The sequence below is a fragment of the Leptonychotes weddellii genome, unplaced genomic scaffold (genome assembly GCF_054177405.1).
Source record: "Leptonychotes weddellii isolate Sample4059 unplaced genomic scaffold, ASM5417740v2 HiC_scaffold_8415, whole genome shotgun sequence".
In the NCBI taxonomy this organism is placed as follows: Eukaryota; Metazoa; Chordata; class Mammalia; order Carnivora; family Phocidae; genus Leptonychotes; species Leptonychotes weddellii.
In genome coordinates, this window is record NW_028055017.1 from 1 (window position 1) to 8,752 (window position 8,752).

Sequence of the window (8,752 nt, forward strand, 5' to 3'; positions counted from 1 at the left end):
ATCTTGAAAGAGGTTGCTGTGGCCGATGTCAAAGAGGTTACTGCCTATGTTCTCCTCTAGGATTTGGATGGATTCCTGTCTCACATTGAGGTCTTTCATCCATTTTGAGTTTATCTTTGTGAATGGTGTTAGAGAATGGTCGAGTTTCATTCTCTGCATGTGGCTGTCCAATTTTCCCGGCACCATTTATTGAAGAGACTGTCTTTTTTCCATTGCATATTTTCTCCTGCTTTGTCAAAGATTAGTTGACCATAATGTCGAGGGTCCATATCTGGGCTCTCTATTCTGTTCCATTGGTCTATATGTCTGTTTTGTGCCAGTACCATGCTGTCTTGGTGATCACTGCTTTGTAATATAGCTTGAAATCAGGCAACATGATGCCCCCAGCTTTGTTTTTCTTTTACAACATTTCCTTGGTGATTCGGGGTCTTTTCTGATTCCATGCAAATTTTAGAATTGTTTGTTCCAGCACTTTGAAAAATGTCATTGGAATTTTGATGAGGATGGCGTTGAAGGTATAGGTTGCTCTGGGTAGCATAGACATTTTAACAATGTTTATTCTTCTGATCCATGAGGATGGAATGTTTTTCCATCTTTTTGTGTCTTCTTCAATTTCTTTCATGAGTGTTCTTATACCACAACTTCTTTATCCATTCATCAGTCAATGGAAATTTGGGGAACTGGACCCTCTTAGGAAGTCTCTCTAAAACACTCAGTGGTGTACTGAAACCAGCTTTTCATAACTCTACATTCAGTGATGCTGTATTGATTACTTGAAATCAGCCACCATGGGAATATTTACATGATGGAAATTGACCAACACTGAAAATCAGGACTTTTTGGCTTTGGGTTGTTTCTTTGCTTGCTTGCTTACTTGTTTGTGTAGAACAAGTCAGTTGTTAAACACTTTCCAGCACAACATTGCAAACACCCACATTCTCAATTCTTTCCCCTAAGATCCAGTCTTCTTTGCTGACTAGACCCTATGAAAGAATGAGATTTCAAGAAGACAGAAGATGGCAGAAGTATAGTTTAGCTAAAATGTTTGGTCTGAAATGAGGATGGGACATTGGGTCCTGTTTGATTAGGTCTTTCTCTGGCTTTTATTTCTCTTCCAATGAACAACGTGTGCTTTTTACACCATCACAGAACAAGGTGACGTCTTCCAGGTCACCTCCGCAGATGATTCCATGTACTCCCATGTGTGTTGTCCTGTCCGCTTTTGGAATGGCCAAACCTACCTGGGTCATTGTGAAGAAACATGGGATGGGATGCTTCCCTGCATGTTTTACACAGCCCCCAAGCCCTACCCCTGCACAGAAAGCTCATGATTGGGACATATTCTGTAATTAATATTTATTACAGTGCCAGGGATGAGATCTGTGGATGCTATTGGGACAATGAAGATAAGATTGTAATCTTCACAAAGACTACTGAGTTTTATTTACCAACATTGGCCCGGGATCAGATACAATACCCAATAAATATTTGTTGAATAAATTAAGTGAAGAAGGAGGAGAACCAGGAAGAGGAACAGGGGATGATGGAAAAGAAGAAAACATAGCATCCTTCTATATGCCAAGAAGGAACATTGCTGGGTGTTTTACATACGGGCTATCTCTGAATCTCTCAGCAGTCCTAGAAGGTAGGTCTTCATTTCTTACAAAAGGAAACTGAAGCTTATAGGAATATCTTATATTGTCAATGACTTAGGGATACGGGCACATGCTCATATATTATTTGAGATGGAAAGCAAATTGCTAGAGCCTTTTGAGAAAGTAAATTAGCAGCCAAAATTTAGCAAGATTTTTGACATATTATGCCCTTTAAACCGGTAATTCCACCTGTAGGAACTTCTCCAAAAAAGACTCAATCTTGTGCCTGAAGAGGAATGTACAGGTTGTTCATGTCAAATAGCAAGGTTATCTGCCTTGGCAAAAAAAACACTTGAATGTCCAATCATCAAGGAAATGACTTAAAAAATTACTGTCCGTCTATTCTATGGGATGCTGTGCCCTTTATAAAACCAATGATACAACACATGCACTGGAGTAGCTAAAATGAAAAAAAAAAAGAAAATACCAAGTATTGGCTTGGATTTGGAACCCTTAGGGACTGCTGATGGAGGGGTAAAAAGTGATACAACCCTTCGGGAAATGGTTTGGCAATGACTACTGAAGTTATACATATATATTCTCTATTATCCAGCACTTTCATTTATAAATGTATACCCAATAGAAATGTGTACATATGTTTATTAAAAGGCATATACTAGGTGTACATATCTCCATGGCTCATAATCTCAAAGAAAAAAAAACAGAAACTACCCAAATATCCATTAATAACAAATTGGATAAATAAGCGGAATACTATAAAGCACGCATCTTCAGTGAAAGCAATATTTTACCCTCCCCAGGGGCAAAATTGACTTGGGGGAAATAAAAAATATACAGATATACATACAATATAGAGATAGAGATAGGTAGATATATGATAGACACATAGATAGATAGACAGTATATCTGTGGTATTAAAGTTCATGAATGGACAATTAGGAAAAATGTCTAAAATGGCTTCTTGTGAGGAGACAATAATGAAAAAAGATTGAAAAATACTGTTATAAAGCAATAATATTGAGGATCTCCAGCCGCATGCAGAAAAGATTGAATCTCACAAACATAATGTTGGAGTGAATGAAGCCAGATGCAAAAGAGAACATATCGTGTGATTCCATTGATATAAAGTCCCAAAAGCAGAAAAAGTTAATCTGTATTGTTCTATATCAAGATAGTGTTTGGGGAAGGCAGGATCAGGGTAGTGACAAAAAAGGAAGCAGGACAGGAAATCCAGGGTGGGAAGCTTTTCCTTGATTGGGTCCTAGTTGCAAGGTTCTAGCGTGTTTAATGTGTGAAAATTCATCGAGTTGCATGCACATTTTTTATTTGTGCTCTTTTCTGCATGTAGGATATTCTTCAATGAAAAAAGAATTTTTTAAGATTTTATTTATTTGACAGAGAGAAAGCACACAAGCAGGGGAGCGAAAGGCAGAGGGAGAGGGAGAAGTAGGCTCCCCGCTGAGCAGGGAGCCCAACATGGGGCTTGATCCCAGGACCCCAAGATCATGACCTGAGCCAAAGGCAGATGCTTAACCAACCGAGCCACCGAGGTGACCCTCAATGAAAAATTTTTTAAAAGAAAACGAAAAATGAGTTTGTTCCATATGGAGTGACATGGGAAGATGACTCAGACATATAATTAAGTGAATAAAGCAAGTAACAGAACAATTTGGTGGAAAGAGACAACATACATATAACAAACAGCTCTAAGTATGTATATCAATGCAGAGATGGGGATTTGGAGAAAAACTACCCAGTCTGGTGCCTGCATTATCTTGAAACAAAAAGAAGAACTGGGGGGATGAGAATGTTTCAGGGTTTTTTTCATTTTTGTCATTGTGGTAAGATATGCATAACATAAAATTTACCATTTTAACCATTTTTAAGTGTCCAGTTCAGTGTCATTAAGTACATTCACATGATTGTGCAGCTGTCACCACCATCCATCACCAGAACTTTTTCATCTGCTGAAAACTGAAACTCTGTCCCCATTAACACTAACTCCCCACTCCCAGTCTCCCAGCCTCTGGTGCACACTATTCTATTTTCTCCCTCTGTGAATCTGGCTACTAGGGATTTCATATAAGTGGAATCAGATAGGGGTGCCTGGGTGGCTCAGTCAGTTAAGCATCTGCCTTCGGCTCAGGTCATGATCCAAGGGTCCTGGGATCAATTTTCGTATCTGGCTCCCCGCTCAGCGGGGAGCCTGCTTCTCCCTCTGCCTCTGCTGTTCCCCTGCTTGTGCTCTCTTTCTCTCTCTGTCAAATAAATAAATAAAGTCTTAAAAAAAATAAGTGGAATCAGACAGTATTTGTCCCTTTTTTTGTCTGGCTTATTTCACTTAGAATAATGTCCTCGAGTTTCATCCATGTTGTAGCCTATGTCAGAATGTCCTTCCTTTTTGAGGCTAAGCAATACTCCATTGCATGGATGCACCACATTTTGTCTATCCATTCATCCACTGGTGAACATTTGAGTTGTTTCCACTTTTTGCCTATTGAGAAAATTTTGCTCTGAACGCTGGTGTTCAAATATCTGTTTGAAACCCTGTTTCAATTATTTTGTGTATATACACGGAACTGGAATTGCTGTATTAAACGGTAAGTCTATGTTTACTTTTTTGAGGAACAACCATACTGTTTTCCACCATAGCTGCAGCATTTAATTGAATGTTCTGGTTTTGCTGAATACATTTCAGTATTGTTTGAATATTCCACTCCTAGATATAAGCCCAAGAGAAATAAAAACATATAACCACACTAAGATTTATATACATACTAGTGTTTATAGCAACATCACTCATACTAGCCAAAAGGTGAAAACAACCCAAATACCTATTAATGGATGGATGGATGGATAAACAAAATGAGGTATATTCATAGAATGGAATATTATTCAGCCATAAAAAGAAATGGCATACTGACACATGCTATAACATGGATGAAACTTAAAAATATTATGCTAAGTGAAAGAAACCAAACACAAAAAAAACACATATCCCGTTCATGTGGGATGTCCAGAACAAGGAGATCTACAGAGACAGAAAACAAGATTAATGGTTACCAAGGGCTGGGAGGTGTGGGTGGGGGAAAGACTGGGGGCAATAACTAAAGGGTACAGAGTTCTTTTTGAGGTGATGAAGATGTTCTCAAATAGGCTGTAGTGATAATTACACAGCACTGAATATAGTAAAAACCACTGGACTTTACACTTTAAATGGGTGAATTGTATGGTGTGTGAATTATATCTCTTTAAATCTGTTAGCAAAACATAACATAAAGCAAACTGAAATTAAGGCTAAGAAAGAATCGAGGAGGAAGGTGATGAGAAGAGAAGACAGCAGTTGAGTCTGATGATGCAGATAGATCAGACCCACTGGTGCTGAATGGCAACTGTGCCAATCATTAGTTGGGTGACCTAGGGCAGTCATTTCACTTCTATGAGTCTCAGTTCCCTCATCTGCAAAGTGGGAGCAACAATGTTGACCTCTTGGGGCTGCTGAATGCTTGACGAAGTAAAAAACAAATGAAGTTGGTATTGTCTGCCTAGTTGAATGGAGAAGGGATGGAAGAGAGCATAATGATGGAAATGATGGACTGATGGTAGTCAGATGGGCTGGACCCGAGGGTTGCTTTTTGGGTGGGCTGACATAAAAGCCCTGGCTGATTTGAATGCTTTGCCTCAGCCTCCTTAGCCAGGGGGTGTTGGTTAAGTTTTGCCATGACTCATTCCATAGGCATCTGGTTCCATCTCCTCACCAAGGCTGTGCCAAGGGTGTGTCCCTCCCACCATGAGGCTTCTTGAGCGACAGAAGACTTGCTGGCAGTAAAGGGTCAGATGGCTGTGCTGCCCAATTTATACACAGCTTTCTCAGGAGAAACACTGTCAGCCCCATCTCCAAGGTCAGCACGTGGACTTGACCCCTCCTCGGTGCCTAGCTCTGTTAGCAGCTAGCAGAGTGGCAAGACTTGGACTGGCTTTAAGGAGCAGCCATTTCTAGAGTCAGTAAGTGATTTGGCAGATACTAGTTCTCTCTCTCTCTCTCTCTCTCTCCTCTGCTTTCCTCCCCTCTCCTCTCCTCTCTTCTCCTCTCCTTTTTTCTTCTCTTCTCTCTCTCTTATTCTCTCCCTCTCCCTGCATGAATGAATGCTCTGGCCAGTTTTGGCTGAACTAAAGAAATTTCTATCCATCCAGTCAGCCATCCATCCATCCATCCTTCCTTTATTTGTTCATTTGTTTATTATTTGCTTACTCAACAAATCTCCTCAGACACTACGTCTGTGCCCATTCCCACACTGGTGACCCTGATGGAGACAGAGATAAAGAAATTAGGCTTTCAGTCCTAAAAACTGAGCTTCCGGCTCAGCCACTAGAAAAAGAATCAAAAGCACTACGGTCACACAAGTATAAACATGCAGGGCTCTGAGAGTCTGGAGAAGGGAGAGGCGACTTCTAGTAGGCTAACAGGGATCAAAAAGCCTCCCTTGCTGTGCCTTTTCTGTAAGGCATCTAGGGCTCCTTCAGGGTCCTTTTCAGATGCGAAAACTGAGCTGGAGAGGAGAATAAGATGTTCAGGTCACACAGCTGGGAAGGGGCAGGGGCAAGACTTGATTCTGGTTTATCTGGCTCCAAAAACCATGCCCCTTTCACTTTCTTTCTCACAGTGTTTGATTCTTCTTTCCTCATGGCACCGGCTTCAGTGTGTGTGTGTGTGTGTGTGTGTGTGTGTGTTTTGTGTGTGTGTCTAAGAGAGAACAAGAGAGATTTTTTTAAGATTTTATTTTTAAGTAATCTCTACATCCAACATGGGGCTTGAATTTACAACCTCAAGATAGTCACACACTCCACTGACTGAGCCAGCCAGACACCCTGAGAACAAGAGAGATCTAATATTCATTTCTGTCATAGACTAGAGCTACATGAGGGTAGGGAGCATGTCTGTCTTACACAGTTTATTCCCAGTGGCTGGCAAATAATAAGCACCCAGAAAATATTTGCTGGATAGATAGGTATATGGGTGGGTGCTTAGATGAATAAACGGATGGATGGATGGATGGACGGATGGTTGAATGGATGGATGAGTAGATGGCAGGGGGAGGGCATAACAAACATGATGCCATCCAAATTGACAGAGAAGGGTCTTGACTAGTAAAGACACATTCCAGGCTGAAGAGGAAGTGGAAAAAAAGGCAAGGAGGTGAGAAAACACCAAGGATATGTCAAAAGTCATTCTGTTCAGCCAGAGAGTAAAACAGAACTCAGAAATGAGTATGAAGAACTCAGACAGATGTTCAGGCTCAAGGCAGAGGGAGGGAAGTGGATTGATCTGTTTGGGTTAGAGACACACTGGGACAGTTCCAAAGCAGTATTCCCCACTTTGATGACATTCTCTCTTTTTTTTTTTTATTTGACAGAGAGAGAGACAGAACACAAGCAGGGGGAGTGGGAGAGGGAGAAGCAGGCTTCCTGCTGAGCAGGGAGCCTGATGCGGGGCTCAATCCCGGCTCAATCCCAGGACCCTGGGATCATGACCCGAGCCGAAGGCAGATGCTTAACAACTGAGCCACCCAGGCGCCCCGACATTCTCTTTTTAAACCTAATCCCAAAGTATCTCCCTGTTGATGTCTCCCCAGTCTGTCAGCTCCTGGGCAACATAGGGGAGTACATGGGGCTGCTTTCCCCCTCATCAGTCCAGGTCCTTGGGACGGGGAGGAGAGTCACAAACTGGTGAGTGTCCTGAGGGAGAGATAGGGAAAATTCCAGGGGGTATGGCATTTTAGGGGGGGCCTAGCAGGAGTTCTGGGAGCATCCAAGGATGGAAGACACCACTGGGGTGTCACGCTAGAGAAGCCATTCTTCACGGACTGTCATCTCTTGCCCACATCTGACTATGAACCAAGTCCCCACCACTGGGTTTCTATTCAGTCACAAAAATCTGGATAGACAAACTAGTCTGTTCCCTGAGCCCTTCTGCCTTCCCTTGGAGACCTTCAAACTATCTTCTTTTGAACCCCCAGGTTCAGCCAAGAGTGCTGAGAGCCGGACTGAGAATCAGAGGAAAGATGAGCAATCCTCGGCCTTTGGAGGAGGTGGGCTGGGTGCAGTTTGGGGGAGAGGGGTGGAAGCATCTGGATAGAGAGAAGGTGAGGAGCTTAATGTTTCAGAGATAGTGGAAAGGGTGAAAAATCATGATGTGGGTTCAGAGCTAGAAGGTGCTCTGTGATCATTCAGATGGAGAAAAAAACACAGAGATGGAAGCCAAGCTGGGGTGGGGGGGCCTGCTATATCTGTCTTGACAATCAAATTCTTATCACTAAGGTTGATAGTGAGGATAAGAGAAGAAATTTTGACCCCAATACCCTTCTTCCTCAGACAGGACAAGGTGGGATCTCAGTATTGGCCTCAGAAATTCTGAGACCTTTTTATATGAGAGAATGATGCTCAGAAGACTCTTGGGAAGGACAGAGAGAGAGTCAAAGCCACCAGTATGCTAGCTGGAAGGGACCCTCACAATTCCCCATAAACACAGTCATTGTCTGTGTTTGAAAACTAAGGCTCAGATGGGAGCAGTGACTTGCCCAAGTTCACACAGAGCTAAAACAGAGCCAGATCCCAGGTTAAGTCGCCAGATTCAGCAAACAAAAATAAAGGATGCCCACTCGAATTTACATTTCACATTGACAACAAATAATTTTATAGTATAACTATATCCCATACTATATTTGGGATGTACTCATACTAAAAAAAAAAAAAAAAAACCAACACTTTTTTTTTTTTTTAATTTGAAATGTGATTGTAACTGGGCATCCTGTATTTTACCCTGCCACTCAAACCCCAGGCCTCTTTGGACCACATCCTCTGCTTCTCCTTGACTTCCTCATCCTTTTGATGATTTTTGTCAACTCTTGGCCCAGGAGGTATACGACATGTCAGGCGCCCGCTTAGCCCTGACACTGTGCGTCACCAAAGCACGGGAAGGTTCAGAGGCAGACCTGGATGCTCTGGAACGCATGTTCCGGCAGCTGGGATTTGAGAGCACCATGAAGAGAGACCCCACTGCCCAGGTACTGTGCTGCCAGCCCCAGGCCAATGAGGGAGAGGACTGGACCAGAAGGTGGGCTCTGGGGCCACCCCTG

The 8,752-nt window shown here is 42.3% G+C and overlaps 1 long non-coding RNA gene across 2 annotated transcripts; it reads left to right on the forward strand.

Annotated features, from left to right (window-relative positions):
- Positions 1 to 5,426: 5,426 nt before the first annotated feature.
- LOC145719939 (uncharacterized) lies at positions 5,427 to 8,674 on the forward strand. 2 transcript variants are annotated; one of them, XR_014142690.1, is made up of 3 exons: positions 5,427 to 5,621; positions 7,634 to 7,705; positions 8,455 to 8,674. It is a non-coding gene; the product is annotated as an uncharacterized LOC145719939 (long non-coding RNA). The 2 variants fall into 2 exon arrangements; XR_014142691.1 differs by having other exon boundaries at positions 8,531 to 8,674.
- The last annotated feature ends 78 nt before the right edge of the window (positions 8,675 to 8,752 follow it).